This window comes from Mesoplodon mirus (assembly GCF_964341445.2).
Source record: "Mesoplodon mirus genome assembly, chromosome: 1".
In the NCBI taxonomy this organism is placed as follows: domain Eukaryota; kingdom Metazoa; phylum Chordata; class Mammalia; order Artiodactyla; family Ziphiidae; genus Mesoplodon; species Mesoplodon mirus.
Genome location: NC_138976.1, coordinates 70,522,060 through 70,540,308, shown reverse-complemented (window position 1 = coordinate 70,540,308; position 18,249 = coordinate 70,522,060). Strand labels below are relative to the sequence as shown.

Here is an 18,249-nt window from a genome sequence, read left to right as displayed (position 1 = left end):
GCAATTAAAACCCAGAGTTAAGTTCCGTGAAGGAGAAAGACCCAGCAGGGAAAATGGATTCCAAATGACTTAATTTAATGTGTCTCTAATCCTCTTTGTGAAGCCATTTTCTATTCAAATTTTCCATCATTTCCAAACAAAAATTTTAGTGAGATAACATTAAAACCTTTCACCTGTTTTCTTTAGGGCTACATTCATTACCATCTGAGGGAAAGGGTTCTTGTCAGCCACTGTTCTCTTATGTGACTTTCTTTTTTCATTCCCACTGGTAATGCCAGAACCAACAGTATCCATCCATAAACCTGACTTTACTTTTAACCAGCATACCAGTCTACACCTAGTTCCCCTTCACTTTGAACAGCTCATAAATTGGATGATCATCACAATTTTCCCCAGCAGTGTTAACGAATCTGAGACCTTTTGCAATTGTAAGAATGTTTTGCTCATTACTTCTCTTGGATTTCCTAGCAAAGATTAGATATTTTCTTAAAGAGTTGGACAGAACTCCAAAGTTTTGCATGTCTGCTGTGTTCAAATCTCAACCACTCTAACTTCTTAGCCTGCTGGCTCTATCAGTTGCAGTTGTTTAAGAAATGCTATTTAAGTAGTTTATATTTTCTTTTAAAAGAGGAAATGATATGACTTTTCCCCACATTTTTTCATTTGGGGGCTTGTTAAACCCAAACATGAACTTTCCTCTAACCTGAATTTATTAGTTCCAAAATTTTTCCTACCTAAGGTTTTATTTTTCCATTATCTTTTATACATATATTATATATTAATTGTCCACACTCTTTAGTAATCCTGTTTAAACAATACTTTATCAGTTAGTCAGCATGATTGCTTCATGCAGGTAAATCAATAGTAGTAGTATTGTTTCCTTGAGTAAATATTTCTTTTTTTCTAGTCATTTTTAAGAGTTTGAGCCACAGACCTAGGTGCCAACATTCATTCTAGTGTAATTCGGTGGCTATCTTTAGTTTCCTTTTTTTTCTTCATTATGACTTGTATAAGATCCATATTACCTCAATGTATATGTAGCATTACTTTAGCAAAGAGCATGCATATTTTTTTCTTCACTGACTTTCTCACGTGCCATATGGTTTGTGAAATCATAATCATAATTGTCACTATATGGTGCCAATTACATTTATTAGAATAAATTGGATGTTATTGACTCAAAGGAGTATAAGCTGTTTTACTAAAAAAGTTTGGAGGGTCCCATGCCTAGGATGTGACATATAATGCTTACATGTGGCTGTCCAATTATTATTACCATTCATTATGTCAAGTGGAAGGATTTCTCCTCAGTACGATGAGGTCCATGAGATTAGACACAGCATTTAGACGCATTAAAGTCATTTGCACTGTGATGTGCCAGTTGGAAAAAAATGTTGTTTATAAATCTTTGTATTTTTTAATTCATAAAAGTATAAAAAGTTAGATAGAAGTCCAGTTTTTAGCAGCGTCCAATTTTTTTCTCTGGTTATTTGTGGAAAATGCTCCTAAAAGAGCATCTGGCTTTAGACTTATTGGCTCTCCCTACTATCTAGATAGAATCATGCAGGGACTAGTAACCTCGAGGGTTGTAGTTCACTGCTAGGTCCAGATAACTTCTGTACTTATTACACGCAACACCTCTTCTTGGCAAAGAAAGGGACAACAGTTATATTCTTTTGCTCTGCATCATTAGGCATACTAAGAAAGAGGTCATATCTGTCCAGAGGAGGAAAATAATTAGGTCTTATCTTGGAGAAGAGAAGTGACTAGCATAGTCTTTTCATTTCAGTAGTTTTCACTTTAAACCCAGCTACCAGGTAACCAAGACTGAGCTTACTTGGATTCCCATGTAAGGATGATGAAGTCAGCAATCTGGGAAACTGCTGCAGCCCATGAAGTAGGCAGGGTGGGAGACAAAGGCTTGTCACGCCATGGTGGACAAGTTTCCAGACCTCTGAGTTGTATTTCTGATCATTGCACAAGATAGCTCTGTTGAAACTTTTATGGGAATTAAATATCCAGGGTATGGATTGTGGCTTAGCTTATTCGGGTCAATGTCCAGGAACTCCCACATCTGTGAGTAGAAAGCTTCTATACTCTTGATTTTTAAATGTCTTCTAACAATCAAATTTAATATCTAATACACAATGCAGTATTTCACTGGGTGGCCATTTGGTTGTGAAAGAAAATCTCATGGTCTGTCCAGGGATGATGTTCAAAACATTTAACAGCTGGCATGGCATGGCAGAGATAAGTGAGAAAGGAACTAGCCACGTGGAGCATGCCAGCTGAATACCAACTTTGGAAGGGACTCTCATTGTGGCTTTGGCCTCTATCAACTAATTTGGGATAATGTGGTAGTGAAGGAGCTGTGGAATAGCTGAAGTTTTGCGGTACGCAGGCCTCTCACTGTTGTGGCCTCTCCCGTTGCGGAGCACAGGCTCAGATGCACAGGCTCAGTGGCCATGGCTCACGGGCCTAGCCGCTCCGCGGCATGTGGGATCTTCCCAGACCGGGGCATGAACCTGTGTCCCCTGCATTGGCAGGCAGACTCTCAACCACTGTGCCACCAGGGAAGCCCAGTGCTTTTCTCTTTTGAGCATCATTACGGACTCATGATTTTTGGTGATGTGCAATTAACTCGTTTTCAGACTTGTTTTGATTAGCTATAATTTTTTTGTTGTCTTGAGTCACTTGGTCACAATTTAGCACACAGAAGCCCCTTCATGGTGGCTCTTTTTTTTTAAACTACCTCAGAACTTTAAAATATGCATCACTGCTCTCAGGCAACAAGTTATTCAGGCTCACCATGCATTTCTTCTACCTGAAACATTAAATCAGCCATTCTCCAAAGAGCCCTAGTTTCTTCAGTGGAGAACATTATTAGGCTACCAAAATCTGGGCCCTGGGATATACATTGGATTATATCATCTTAATACTGAAATTAAAGCAGTTCACTTAAAATCATGAGTTCATATTTGTATTATCACTGGAGTTCTATGATATACATCAAAATATTTCTTACAATTATTTTTAATATTTTATTTTGTTATGAGTATATAAACATTTGTTTGATTTACACTTTGGTCCAATTGTTTAAGTTCTTTTTGACTTTGAAAATGTTGATGTGTTATTAATTGACAGTTCTTAAAATTTGGTTGCTGCATTAGTTACTGGAGGATATGGAAACCTGCTTAACAGTTCACTTTATAAATAGGATGTTAACTGAAGTTTGATCTTCAATGTCTTTACAAGTCATTTCATTTGGTCACTATGTGTCCACCCACAATGACTTAATGCATGATTATATGTATATGATTTTCATAATCTATTTTATACACAAATTAATATATATATATAAATTTCTTGTGAACAAATCCTACTGGTGTTTTACAAGAATAAAATAACAATAAAAGTACTATATTGGCAATCTGTAAAATTAATAGTAAAACTAGTAATAATAGTACCACTATTGGCAATCTGTATTTTTTTTTAAAAGAACATCTCAAATAATTATTTATAAATTTCAAAATCTTTTTCTGATATAAAATTTTTCAGTTTATCCATTCTGTTTCTGTCATATCATGCTTTTCTCTCATATAAAATATTTTTATTGATTTTAAAATATCACTTTATGTATTCATATTATACTAAATTTTTGCTTAAAATATATCATTATTTAAATATTAAAATGTTTAAACTAGCTGCTATGGAACGCAGTATGAAGGTTCCTCAAAAAATTAAAAATAGAACCACCATATGATCTAGCAATCCCACTTTTGTGTATGTATCCAAAAGAATCGAAAGCAGGATATTGAAGAGATATTTACAGACCTATGTTCATTGTAGTATTATTCAAAATAGCCAAGAGGTGGAATCAACCCAAATGTCCACTAATGAAAGGATAAAGAAAATATTGTATATACATACAATGGAATATTATTCAGCCTTTAAAAAAAGGAGGAAATCCTGTCACATGCTACAACAGGGATGAACCTTGAGGACATTATGCTAAGTGAAATAAGCCAGACACAAATACTGTATACTATATGATCCCACTTATAGGAGGTATTAAAGTAGTCAAACACAAGAAACAGAGAGTGGAATGGTGTTGCCATGGGCTTTGGGAAGGGGGAAATGGCGAGTTGTTGTATGATGGATATAGTTTTAGTTTTGCAAGAATGAAAAAGTTCTAGAGAGCTGTTGCACAACAATGTGAATGTAGTTAACACTACTGAAGTGTACACTTAAAAATGGTTAAGATGGGGCCTCCCTGGTGGCGCAGTGGTTGAGAGTCCGCCTGCCGATGCAGGGGATACGGGTTCGTGCCCCGGTCTGGGAGGATCCCATATGCCGCGGAGCGGCTGGGCCCGTGAGCCATGGCCGCTGGGCCTGCGCATCCGGAGCCTGTGCTCCGCAACAGGGGAGGCCACAACAGTGAGAGGCCCGCATACCGAAAAAAAAAAAAAAAAAAATGGTTAAGATGGTAAGTTTTATATTATCTATTTTTTACCACAATTAAAAATGTTTAAAAAGAAGGGCTTTGAGCAGGGGGTGGGGGAGAATGTTTAAACAACCCAACTGTATTTAGAGATATTATTAAGTCATTGTCCAGAATACATTAGTTGTTAGACATTTCTTTTTAGGATTTAGAAAAAGCCAATGAAGATTACATTTAAACAAAAAATATGTAAAGATAATTTGTATCACTTGATATGCTTTAGCTGCAATAAAAGAATAACAAATTGAATATGGCTCAAATTATAAGGACACTTACTGCTCACTTAACAAGAAGTTCTGAAGTTGGCAGCCCCAGAGTTGGTACAAAGAATCAAGGACATTACCAAAAGACCCAGGCTCTTCTTACCCTTCTGCTCTGCCATTCTCAGACTGTCCATGATCTCTCCCTTCATGGGAGAAGATGGCTGGCCCAGCTTTGAGCACCACATCATCACAGAGGGCAAGTGAGTGGAAGTCAAACAGCACTTACTTCTAAGGAGAGAAAATTTCCCAGAAGTCCCAGGCACACCTCCCCTTTCTCTCAATGGTAAGATCTGTGTCACATGCCTATACCTAGACCTGTTATTGGCAGATGGAGACAGTATTGCCATGAATGGCTTAGGTTTCTGCATATCTAAATTTCTTCTTTGGGGAAAGAAAAGAGATTTGTCAGCTAAAAAACAACATTCATGCTAGGTAAATTCTCAGCATCCCCTCATTCCTGCAGAACTCCAACCATTTTTAATTTTTCAGGACTTCTTGCCCATTGCTGAGAAGGACAGCCAAAGTCTTTTCAAAGTCATCCTGAGGATTCTGCCTTAGTCTGAAAAACACCTCAAAAATTGTCTTTAATCTGATTTTCAGTTCTTTCAGGACAGAAAACTAAGTCTTTAATCAGACATATCAGAAGCACTTCTTCCATACTAAGGGAAGAGAGGAATGTGTCCATTTCCTATTTGACCATTTTCTAGTCAGCTCAATTCATTCTTAAATACAGACACTGATGATCCTTTCATTGTTGTTTTTTTTTAAGCCATGAAATAGATTGCTTACTTAATTCTGTCAATGAGTCTCTTTGACCACCACACTTGAGAAAGTAGAATCCATATATTTTAGAATTCACTGACAGTCTCTATTTCCTTTAACTTAAAAAATTCATTAACATATACACACAGAAAATTGCACAAATCATGTGAACAAACCTATGCAACCATAAAAAGAAACAGAAGAGTAAAGAACTCCAGAGTCCTCCTCCTGCCCTCTTCTTGTCACTTCTCTCTACCTCAAGAAAAGCCATTATTAGGTTTTCTAATATCATATATTCAATTTGCCTTTGGGGGTTTTGACCTATTTATAAATAAATTCATACATTCTATATCTTTTTGTGTCTAGCCTCATTCATTCAAGATTATGTTTGTGAGATGACTCTGTGTTGTTGCACATCGAAGTAGCTTGTTTACTCTCATTACTGGTTAGAATTCCTCTAAATGAATGTGCCACAATTTATCCATTATAATGTAGTCGGACATTTGCATTGTTTGCTGATTGGAATTATGTGACTAGGACTGCTAGGAACATTCCCCAACATATATTTTGGCAAATATTTTTATGCCTTTCTGTTGGATATATACCTTCAAGTAGACTTGTTGGGCCAAATGTATGTATATGTTCAGCTTTCGTGGATACTACCACATTATTTTCCAAAGTGGTTGTAGCAATTTACACTCTCATCAGCCATGTATAAGAATTCCAGTTGTCCCAAATCCTTGCAAATACCTGGTATTTCCTGTCTTCCTCATTTTAGCCATTCTGATAGATAGGCATTGTTGTTCTCCTTCAACCTTAATGCATGCATTTTCTTTACTTTTCCTAGAAATATGTTGTTTCAGTTTGGGGCAACTAGACTTAAGTTAGCTGAAAAACACACTTCAGAAAAAGATATCTTCCCTAGGATTGTAGTTTTGGAGTTGAGGTATGCCTCTGTTGTGTACCAACTGCAAAGCAACATTAATTAGAGAAGAAAACATTAAGAAAACAAACCATCATATTATATTTGGGTTTCAGAAAAAAAGTCAGGAATCACTTTTTTAAAATGTTACACTATAGTAGAAAAAAAGGATTATTCTCTTAACCCCATGATCACAGATGGAGTTTTTATAGACTTTGAATACAACATACTTTAAGGAAATTTAGTCAAGTTATTACTGAATCATTATGATCTAATAATAATCCATCCTCAATGTTTTATTAAATAAAACATTGTCCAAATGACATAAAATTTAACAAAGTATCTACTTTATGTAATTTATCACAAGCATTTGATAAACCAGGTAATATAGAGGTTCTACATGTGACATCAAAGCACTAAAGGCTGACTGACTGACTGGTTTGGGTTTATTTTTAAGCACAAGGACAATTCTTATCTTCTGGTTGGGTGTCAGAAGTCTTAAGTTCAAACAAAGCAAAGGGTATTTTTAGAGCTTATATTTAGTCTTCATAGTATAACTAGCAAGCACTAACTAGTAGTTGACTTCCATTCTTAAAGAGGAAACTTTTTTCTTAAATGTTTTTATTTTTAAAGTGGTTCTGATACATTATCTTCTACCAATGCAAAGTTTTGCTGCTTTGGGCTGCCTTCTCTTAGTCCTAAATTTTATTTTATTTTATTTTTTTATTGTTTGGCTGTACAGCTGCTGTGGAAGTGCAGAGTCTTAACCACTGAACCACCAGGTAAGTCCCTCTTGGTCCTAAATTTTAAACATTAAAGTCCTTATTTCCCCATTACCATAAACATCTGGCTCACCCTTTCGGAAGCTCCTCTTGTTATTCCTCAGTTTTTCAAATCTGTCTTCAAATGAAGCCTACTAGCCTCCAGGATCAATTCCAGAAATATCTAGTGGCATCCCTATGCACTGGGAATGGAAGTTAGGTATACTTTCACTGGCTTTAAACATATATATATATGGTATCTGGAATAAACTCTTCTTATCAATGTTTTATATAGTTAAGAAATGTACCATACCTAAAATCAGTCTGCTTCTTTAGAAATTTAAAGATATATATTGCATTCTACTTTGAAGATGCACTTCAAAATCTAAAGCTTTTCCTGTCTAAAATCTGATGTTTCTCTTAAAAAACAAACAGCAAGTCACCTGCTAGAATTTTGGATGCTGCCCAAATAACCATATCCTTGTTAGGGTTTGGAATTGTACAAATATTAAACCACTCTAGACTTTGGAATCTGGGCACTATTTCCAGAGTCAAAGCTGACATTAATGGGCAAGTTCTCATCTTTGGTTAAGCAATCTGTTTTGTTGTATTGTTGCCAATTCCAGATGCTCTCACGCTTCTTGGTATGTATTTGTGGAGAACAGGCAAGATCCAGAAATAATTCTTCCAAACATACATATACATAGATGCAATTACTATCTTTTTATGAATAAACAGGGATGATAGAGTTTGATATAGCTTCATTGCCTACCCTTGCAAGTTGTTTTCCTTTGTGGATCTAGGTATAAACTTTTTAGAAAGCAAAACAAGGCAGGTCGAAAACAACGAACTGAAGCAAAACAGATTGGATTTTTATCTCCAGTTTTGAGAGCTGATTTTATGACCTAGTGACTCAGGTATATTCACATGCTGTGGCTTGGCACCTGCTTTTACCTTGTCTATTTCTCAGCAAAGCCTTTATCCAGATTGAGATTTTGCCCCCACTCCTTGTTCCCCTGCCACCTTCTATGGAATGCTGTGCCAGAAATATTTTCTGTGATTCAGTTTTAATCACATCTTCTAAAACCTTTCTCACTCTTCCCTCACATTGTCTTACAAGCTAGAAGGAAACAAATCAAGGCTGTATGCCCTTATCCCCACCCGAAAAAGTGAGCAGTTTCATTGGTTCCTAGAGTTGGGACATTGCACTGTGGAAGAAGGTATTCAAACATTTATTAAATTCCATACTTGAGACAAAAGGACAGCATCAAAAATTTCCCTGATAAAATGGAACAGTTCCCTGTATTTTCTTCACACTTTGTTTTTCTTCGCTGTTGTTGCTTAAAATTTTAATGAAACATTGCAGGTTATAGAGGAAAGAGCAGTCATAGCTACTGCTCTGTGAGGACCTAAGTTCTGGTCCTGGTCCTCCACCATATACTCATTCACTAGCTGTGTGACCTTAAGTAAGACCTGCTTTGAGTGTCACTTCCCTCATCTGTAAAATAAGGAGTTTTAGGCCAGCCCTGAAGTTTTTAATGGTACTCAGTGGACGGCAAATGTGCTTTAGTGGTTCTACAAATATCTGATGCTAATTTCACAGGTTCTGGGGCTACTCTAAGACTAAACACTGATCAATAAACCCGATCAAAATTTCCTTTTTTGCTCATCCAAATAGTTTCATTGTCTTCAGTGACTGATATTGCAGTCTTCTCTCTTTTTAAAAATGTTCTGCAGTTTCATAATTAATATATCAAGATGTAGATTTTTTTCTTTTTTTAAACCTACTTGGGATTCATTGGGATTTTTAGATCTGAGGATTGGGGTCTTTCAATAATTCTGGAAAGTTCTCAGCCTTTATATCTTCAAATATTGCTCCTTTCCTATTCTATCTCCTTCTAAAATTCCAAATAGACACACATTAGACTGTCTCATTCTGTCCTTGAAGTCTCTTACCCCCATTTTTATATTTTTCGTCTTTTTAAAAAAGTAATAATTATTTTTTTAAAGTCTTTATTGAATTTGTTACAATACTGCTTCTGTTTTATGTTTTGGTTTTTTGGCCACGAGGCATGTGGGATCTTAGCTCCCTGAACAGGGATCTAACCCACAACCCCTGCATTGGAAGGCGAAGTCTGGACCACCAGGGAAGTCCCTACTTTTCATCTTTAAGTGTTCCTGGATTGTATTCCAAGGAATATCTTCAGATATATTTTCTAGTTCACTGACTCTCTCCATATGTGTCTAATCTGTTTAATCAATCCATGGAGCTTTAATTTCAACAATATATATTTCATTTCTAGATATTCTATTTGGCTCTTTTTCAAATCCATTTGTTCTTTGTTCATGTTTTCAATCTTTTTAGAACTCTACTTAAACATATTAAAATCAGTTGTTTTAAAAAAATCAGTTGTTTTATATGTCATTTCTGATTGTTCTAATATATGAAGCCTTTGGAGGTTGGATTCTGCTGTCTGTTCCCTCCATGGGCTCTCACCATGATGCCTAGTATTCTTGTTTGTTTTATAAATCTTGACTGCAAATTACTCATTCATCCTGAAAATTTGTCTCTGTGAATATTCTGTGGCTTGAGTTGCAGCTGGTAAAATTCATCAAGATAAGATTTGAGGGCCTCCCTGGTGGCGCAGTGGTTGAGAGTCCGCCTGCCGATGCAGGGGATACGGGTTCGTGCCCCGGTCTGGGAGGATCCCATATGCCGCGGAGCGGCTGGGCCCGTGAGCCATGGCCGCTGAGCCTGTGCGTCCGGAGCCTGTGCTCCGCAACGGGAGAGGCCACAACAGTGAGAGGCCCGCGTACAGAAAAAAAAAAAAAAAAAAAAAAAAAAAAAAAAAGATAAGATTTGAGTTTTCCTTTCCAATATGCCTTGGGATACTACCAACCTAAAACCATTTTATGTTTAATTCTCTATTTCAGGCTTTTGGAGGCACACAGGTAGTGAGTGTGAATACAGGCTGCAAACCCCTGTGGGGGCTGACTTTTCATGAGGAGATAAATTCTCAGAGGAATGGTTTCCCTTCCCTCAGACAAACAAGCTTCCTAGCTATCCCCTTCTGCAAGTGGGGTTTATTTATCTCAATCAGCCTTAACCTGTGAGTGTAGCCCTTTGGATATCCAGGTTTGTGCAGCAATTCCCTATTAGGATCCCCATCCTAGGCACATCCTGGGCTTTATTTCCTGGCCCCCGCACTTCATGTAGTTGTCCGCTCTCTCTAGCATTTAGCAGACAACTTTAGGAAAAGCCAAGCTTGCATGCCTACTATACATTCTTTACTTTCATGCCAGCTCAACGATAAATTTGAAAAAACTTAAAAAAATATTTCTTACAGCATTATAATTGTTTTGTCAGGTGGGTTGGCCATGGTAACTAATCCACTGTTATGTCAGAAACAGAAGTCTCTGATTAATTAACTTTATAATGAGCAAATATTATAAATTTAAATATATAAACCATAGTTATATTAATAACTTAACAAATTCCTGATTTTCTCTTTTTTGTCTCTTGGGGGTTCTATTCAATATTCCTTTCTCAGAAAAGGATTCTACTTCTTAAAAAGTTTTGAAAATTTCCTCTCCCACCCACAAACTGTAATGATTATAATGATTTCTCCTTATGATGTTGCTAAATCTAATCACTAGCTAGACCACCACTGATGGTGTATGAACTGAGTCTCAGTTTCACCCTCCCTTACAAGGTCAAATAATCCAGGTGGCATGTCATATTTTCAAACTTTTAATTTTGTTTTCTTAGTAGGGAAAACTTTTTGACCTAGAAAACTTTAAGCAGAAGCCCAGTATGGAAAAGAGGTTTCTGCTCTGGGCTCAGGAATAGGGAAGAAGATCTGAAAGCCAACAGATTTGAATTTCTCCACCCCTTTTCTGGAGTACCTCATAAATTCTAAAAGTTTGCTTGAGGTTTTAGGCTACGGGATCTTACGCAAGTTCTTTGATCTCTCTGTGCTTCAGTTTCCTCATCTGTAAAATGGGAAAGATAATAGTACCCCCTGATAAAACTGCTCTGATGATTGAATGAGTTATATATATAAAGCACTTAGTACAGTACAGTATTGGCACAGAGTGAACACTATATAAAGGCTAATTTTTAAAAATACAGATCTTTTAACTCTTCAAATATCCTATTGAATTTTTCATACTCCTTTGAATTTTTACAAAATTCATAATTTGTTTATTACTTGTCCAGTTTTACTTAAAAAGAATGTTCAAAGTAAAAGAAAAAAGTGATCTCAACTTTAAACTTCAGAGTCAAACTAAAACCAAAGACCTATTTATTCTATGTTGTTTCATTCCCATACATTGCTTTCTTCTAGCACTTGGGGCTCTCTGAATCCATAAAAACAAAAACAAATCTATACTACAGACTCAATAGACTTCCCTTTTCACTTTAAGTTTGCTCTAAGACAAAACATACCCAAGTCCATTATGTACCTTGATTTCGGATCCACCTCTACCCAAGATATGACATCTAGGTTACTTAATGCTCCCTTGTCCACCCGCCTCATCCTGTCTGCTATAAGGTTAGTGAAAAGAGAGGAGAAGGGCACAGGGCTGAGGCAGAGCTTGTGCATTTCTCTGAGGATGGCATCTTTTGGGTGGTCAAGGGGCTGGTGCGGCTGCTGGTATAGAACCAAACCCAGGGAGAGGGGAAAGAAGGGGCTGAACCAGGAACCTGTATAGGAGCACAGGAAAGAGAGTCAAAAGGATAAGAAGACCCTGGCTTTCAAGAACCCTCTTCATTTTTGAGATGAGGAGACTGTGACCTAGAGAGCTGAAAAGCCCTGTGGGGAGGGAGCAAATCCTGGGTCTAAGCTTGAGAATGGGAGGTCATTCTACCTCTGCTTCTTCAAAAATTACTAAAGACTTGGTCCAATACACAGCTGGGTCTCCAAAGTATGTGAGGCATGGGGAGGGGCAACCAAGGGGAATAAAACAACACATTGAACTAAATAATTCAAAATGTTGATCACACTAAAACCACAGGGCCAGAGACCAAACATAATGTCAGCTTCTTTAAATGCTTTAGCAAAAGCATTGACCCAAGAACAAGAAGACCTGGGTTCTATTAGGCTGAGCCATATAAAACTGTCATTTCTGTAGGTCAAAATTCAGTAGTGCCCATTTCACACTGTTCAACCCACAGTTCCAGTTCCACCACTCTGTGGATCTTTGGGATTTGGACAGGGCTTCCATATATGTCCCGCTGGTGATGCCTGCCTTGTCTAGTTTGTAGGGTTTTTGCAAGCACAGATCCAAATTACACAACATTTATTGAGTGCCTGCTTATGGGTAGCTGCTTGGAAAACAAAAGATGACTAAGGTATAATGCTGGTTCCCAAGGAAATAGCAGTCCAGTGAAGGAAATAGGGAAACAAATAAAGTTGGATACGATAAGCGAATAAGGGAGGAAGCAATAAATTCTGCTGATTGGGAGACAAAGGAATTTGAATTGAGCTCTAAGGGTTAAATAGAAGTTTCCCAGGTAAAGGGGAAGAGGCAACTTTAGCAAGAGGAACAACTTGAGCAAGGCATGGAGGTGTGAAAGTGCATGGTAGCTTGAGGAACAGTAAATAGTCCAGTGGGTGTAAAATGCACAGGGCATAGAGGAAGGGGCTGTGTGAGGCTAGAAAGTTTGAAGGGCAGGTCATACCAGTGTATAAAAATGATTAGATAAGACTGAATCCAGGAAAACTGTAAGAAAGCATAGAAGTGTTTTATAAATATTGTGTTATTTACCTTAAAGACATAAAAGAAAGTTTCCCTAAAAACTCATACCATCCTTCCCCTCCTCCAACAAAAGTTTCGGCTTGAGTCATAGATTGATTTGCCAGATTTCTTAATAGAGTGTTTCCTCTCCCTAGGAGGCATGTAGAGACTTTCAGAGCAGTGGGGAGTGGGGGACAGGAAGTGATTCAGTTTGAGTGCTATCTCATGGTTCCCCAAACTCAACCTCCCTTTCTTCGACATCACTTATTCTGATCTCCCCCAGAAGAACGAAGTGAAGCCACCACAACCAAGGGAGTAGAGGGTCAGTGTGAGTACACTCCTCTCTTACCTTCTCCCTTCTGCTTCCCTGCAAAATCTCTCAGAATTAAGTCATACAGTGTTGCCAAGCTTAGCCATAATCCCCATTTTTTCTTCCTCCTACCAGCCAGGACAACTTTTGGGATGCTGACTTCTTTCAGTAATTTTCTGGTACCCAACAATGGGTTGTGTAATTCCATCACACCCTCAGAGATCCTCTGCACAAACAAGAATATGAAATCTTGATGAGACAGTGAATGGAATTAAAGGCCCAGGAATTTAATTCTACCTCATTCTACCAATGGCTTCCATGGAATAAGAGAAAGAACCAGATGGACTTGATTTCAGATTCTGGATTTGTTACTTATTAGCTATGTGGCCTTTTCCAAGATACTTAATCTCTCTGAGCCTCTATTTCCTCACTTCTAAAATGGAGGCAATCATATTCAAATACTAGTGTCATGGTGACAATTATAAATAATGTATGTAAAACATCTGACCCACAGAAGACTGTGGGTAACTGTAACTGTGGGTTACAGTTAACTGTGTAACTGTGGGTACTGTAACTGTTATAACCGTTAGCATTATCGCCACCACCATCATTATTAAGAGTTTGCACTAATGCAGACTCCCTACTGGTTTCATTCCTACCCTCTTACTGCCCTCGATCTGTTCCTAAAATGGCAGCCAGAGCACTCTTTGAAAAACTAAGTCATATTCAATATTACTTAAAACCCTTCTTTGGTTTCCCATTGTACTTTGTTTTTTTGTTTTGTTTTGTTAATCATTATTGGAGTATAGTTGCTTTACAATGTTGTGTTATTTTCTGCTGTACAACCAAGTGAATCAGCTATATGTATACATATATTCCCACACCCCCTCCCTCTTGAGCCTCCCTCCCATCCTCCCTATCCCAGCCCACTACGTTGTCACAAAGCATCGAGTTGATTTCCCTGTGCTATGCAGCAGCTTCCCACTAGCCATCCATTTTGCATTTGGTACTGTATATATGTCAGTGCTGCTCTCTCACTTCTTCTCAGCTTACCCCTCCCCCTCTGTTTCCTCAAGTCCATTTTCTACATCTGTATCTTTATTCCTGCCCTGCAACTAGGTTCATCAGTACTGTTTTTTTTAGATTCCATATATGTGCATTAGCGTATGGTATTTTTCTCTTTCTGACTTACTTCACTCTGTATGACAGACTCTAAGTCCATCCACCTCATTACAAATAACTCAATTTCATTCTTTTTTATGGCTGAGTAATATTCCATTGTATATATGTGCCACATCTTCTTTATCCATTGAACTGTTAATGGACATTTAGGTTGCTTCCATGTCCTGGTTATTGTAAATAGTGGTGCAATGAATATTGTGGTACATATATCTTTTTGAATTATGGTTTTCTTAGGGTATACACCCAGTAGTGGGATTGCTGGGTCATATGGTACTTCTATTTTCAGATTTTTAAGGAATGTTGTACTGTTCTCCATGGTGGCTGTATCAATTTACATTCCCACCAACAGTGCAAGAGGGTACCCTTTTCTCCACACTCTCTCCAGCATTTATTGTTTGTAGGTTTGCAGTGTCATTTGTTATTTCTCCTTTTTCATTTCTAATTCTATTGATTTGAGTCTTCTCCCTTTTTTTCTTGATGAGTCTGGCTAATGGTTTATCAATTTTGTTTATCTTCTCAAAGTACCAGCTTTTAGTTTTATTGATCTTTGCTATTGTTTCCTTCATTTGTTTTTCATTTATTTCTGATCTGATCTTTATGATTTCTTTCCTTCTGCTAACTTTGGGGGGTTTTTGTTCTTCTTTCTCTAATTGCTTTAGGTGTAAGGTTAGGTTGTTTGTTTGAGATGTTTCTTGTTTCTTAAGGTAGGATCGTATTGCTATAAAGTTCCCTCTTAGAACTGCTTTTCCTGCATCCCATAGGTTTTCGGTTGTTGTGTTTTCATTGTCATTTTTTTCTAAGTATTTTTTGATTTCCTCTTTGATTTCTTCAGTGATCTCTTGGTTATTAAGTAGTGTATTGTTTAGCCTCCATGTGTTTGCATTTTTTACAGATCTTTTCCTGTAATTGATATCTAGTCTCATAGCGTTGTGGTTGGAAAAGATACTTGATACAATTTCAATTTTCTTAAATTTACCAAGGCTTGATTTGTGACCCGAGATATGATCTATCCTGGAGAATGTTCCATGAGCACTTGAGAAAAATGTGTATTCTGTTTTTTTTTGGATGGAATGTCCTATAAATATCAATTAAGTCCATCTTGTTTAATGTATCATTTAAAGCTTGTGTTTCCTTATTTATTTTCATTTTGGATGATCTGTCCATTGGTGAAAGTGGGGTGTTAAAGTCCCCTACTTTTATTGTGTTACTGTCGATTTCCCCTTTTATGGCTGTTAGGAGCACCTCAATACATAAGGGAAATGCTATGTTGGGCTCAGAAATATTTACAATTGTTATATCTTCCTCTTGGATTGATCCCTTGATCATTATGTAGTGTCTTTCTTTATCTCTTGTAATAGTTGTTATTTAAAAGTCTATTATATCTGCTATGAGAATTGCTACTCCAGGTTTCTTCTGATTTCCATTTGCATGGAATATCTTTTTCCATCCCCACACTTTGAGTCTGTATGTGTCCCTAGATCTGAAGTGTGTCTCTTGTAGACAGCACATATATGGGTCTTGTTTTTGTATCCATTCAGCTAATGTATGTCTTTTGGTTGGAGCATTTAATCCATTTACATTTAAGGCAATTATCAATATGTATGTTTGATTACCCTTTTCTTAATTGTTTTGGGTTTGTTATTGTAGGGCTTTTCCTTCTCTTGTGTTTCCTGCCTAGACAAGTTCCTTTAGCATTTGTTGTAAAGCTAGTTTGGTGGTGCTGAATTCTCTTAGCTTTTGCTTGTCTGTAAAGCTTTTAATTTCTCTGTCAAATCTGATTGAGATCCTTGCTGAGTAGAGTAATCTTGCTTGTAGGTTTTTCTCCTTCATCACTTTAAATATGTCCTGCCACTCCCTTCTGGCTTGCAGAGTTTCTGCTGAAACATCAGCTGTTAACCGTATGGGGATTGCCTTGGGTGCTATTTGTTGTTTTTCCCTTGCTGCTTTTAATATGTTTTCTTTGTATTTAATTTTTGATAGTTTGATTAATATGTGTCTTGGCGTGTTTCTCCTTGGATTTAACCTGTATGGGACCCTCTGTGCTTCCTGGACTTGATTGACTATTTCCTTTCCCATATTAGAGAAGTTTTCAACTATAATCCTTCAAATATTTTCTCAGTCCCTTTCTTTTTCTCTTCTTCTTCTGGGACCCCCATAATTCGAATGTTGGTGTGTTTAATATTGTCCCAGAGGTCTCTGAGACTGTCCTCAATTCTTTTCATTCTTTTTTCTTTATTCTGCTCTGCAGTAGTTATCTCCACTATTTTATCTTCCAGGTCACTTATCCGTTCTTCTCTCTCAGTTATTCTGCTATTGATCCCTTCTAGAGAATTTTTAATTTCATTTATTGTGTTGTTCATCACTGTTTGCTCTAGTTCTTCTAGGTCCTTGTTAAACGTTTCTTGTATTTTCACCATTCTATTTCCAAGATTTTGGATCATCTTTACTATCATTATTCTGAATTGTTTTTTCAGGTAGACTGCCTATTTCCTCTTTGTTAGGTCTCATGGGCTTTTGCCTTGCTCCTTCATCTGCTGTGTGTTTCTCTGTTTTCTCATTTTGCTTATCTTACTGTGTTTGGGGTCTCCTTTTTGCAGGCTGCAGGTTCGTAGATCCCGTTGTTTCCGGTGTCTGTCCCCAGTGGCTAAAGTTGGTTCAGTGGGTTGTGTAGGCTTCCTGGTGGAGGGGACTAGTGCCTGTGTTCTGGTGGATGAGGCTGGATCTTGTCTTTCTGGTGGGCAGGTCCACATCTGGTGGTGTGTTTTGGGGTGTCTGTGGCCTTATTATGATTTTAGGCAGCCTCTCTGCTAATGGATGGGGTTGTGTTCCTGTCTTACTAGTTGTTTGGCATAGGGTGTCCAGCACTGTAGCTTGCTGGCCATTGATTGGAGCTGGGCCTTGGCATTGAGATGGAGATCTCTGGGAGATTTTTGCTGTTTGACATTACATGGAGCTGGGGGGTCTCTTGTGGACCAGTGTCCTGAACTTGGCTCTCCCACCTCAGAGTCACAGCCTTGATGCCCGGCTGGAGCACCAAAAGCCTGTCATCCACACGACTGCTAGTGTTGGAGGGTCTCCTGCAGAGGCGGGGGGTGGCTGTGGCTCACCATGGGGACAAGGACACTGGCCGCAGAAGTTCTGGGAAGTACTCCTTGGCGTGAGCCCTCCCAGAGTCTGCCATTAGCCTCACCAAAGTGCCCAGGTAGCAACCATCATTTTTTTGATGCACAAAGTATGCCAAATTTGCCCAGCAGGAGACCCTTCAAAGGGCTCCTGTGTCCTTTTGACATAATCTGACTAGTTTTTTAATGACTCACTGCTTTATGGCACAACAAGATACTCAATGTTCACTTCTACTTTCCCAGCCCAGATCTAGAATCCTGGTTCCTTTTAGTGGAGAAAGTATGTGGAAACTAAGATATGGGCACACTGATATTGCTAATTCAAATTTTACACTACAGGGATTTTCCCTTCTTCTTTTATTTTATATTTATATCTCCTTTGCCCTGCAGTGAAAATCCTATAACACCAATACATTTGTTTTATTCCATAGTATAGCAAAAACAATCTAGAATTTCAATACCAATATTTCCACTAAAAACAAACCCACAAAGTAAAGTTTAAGATTTCTTTAAAATTCTTTCTGTGCTCTCACTATATTTCTAGTATAGATATATATTCAGAATATGATGTTCAAATTTTACTGAAATTATTATTTTCTCTATGTGGCTATGTTATCAATTTTATATTGAGTTAGCCACAGTTGTTTCTGTTTGTTTTCAAGTTGAGACAATTGAACTAATGTTATA

At 37.6% G+C, this 18,249-nt stretch overlaps 2 protein-coding genes across 3 annotated transcripts in view; one reads left to right on the top strand and one right to left on the bottom strand.

Moving 5' to 3' along the window:
* Window positions 1–18,249, bottom strand: part of RANBP6 (RAN binding protein 6) — a 273,898-nt gene that overhangs the window by 107,892 nt on the left and 147,757 nt on the right. The window lies entirely within an intron of this gene.
* The window catches only part of IL33 (interleukin 33), a 34,887-nt gene that overhangs the window by 2,852 nt on the left and 13,786 nt on the right, over window positions 1–18,249 (top strand). Inside the window, exons 1-2 of one of the 2 annotated variants that reach the window (XM_082618152.1) lie at window positions 4,949–5,047; window positions 7,191–7,230. The gene's annotated coding sequence lies outside the window, so the exon portion shown is untranslated. Of the gene's footprint in view, window positions 1–4,948; window positions 5,048–7,190; window positions 7,231–18,249 lie in introns of those variants that run through there. The other variant, XM_082618153.1, reaches the window with a different exon arrangement.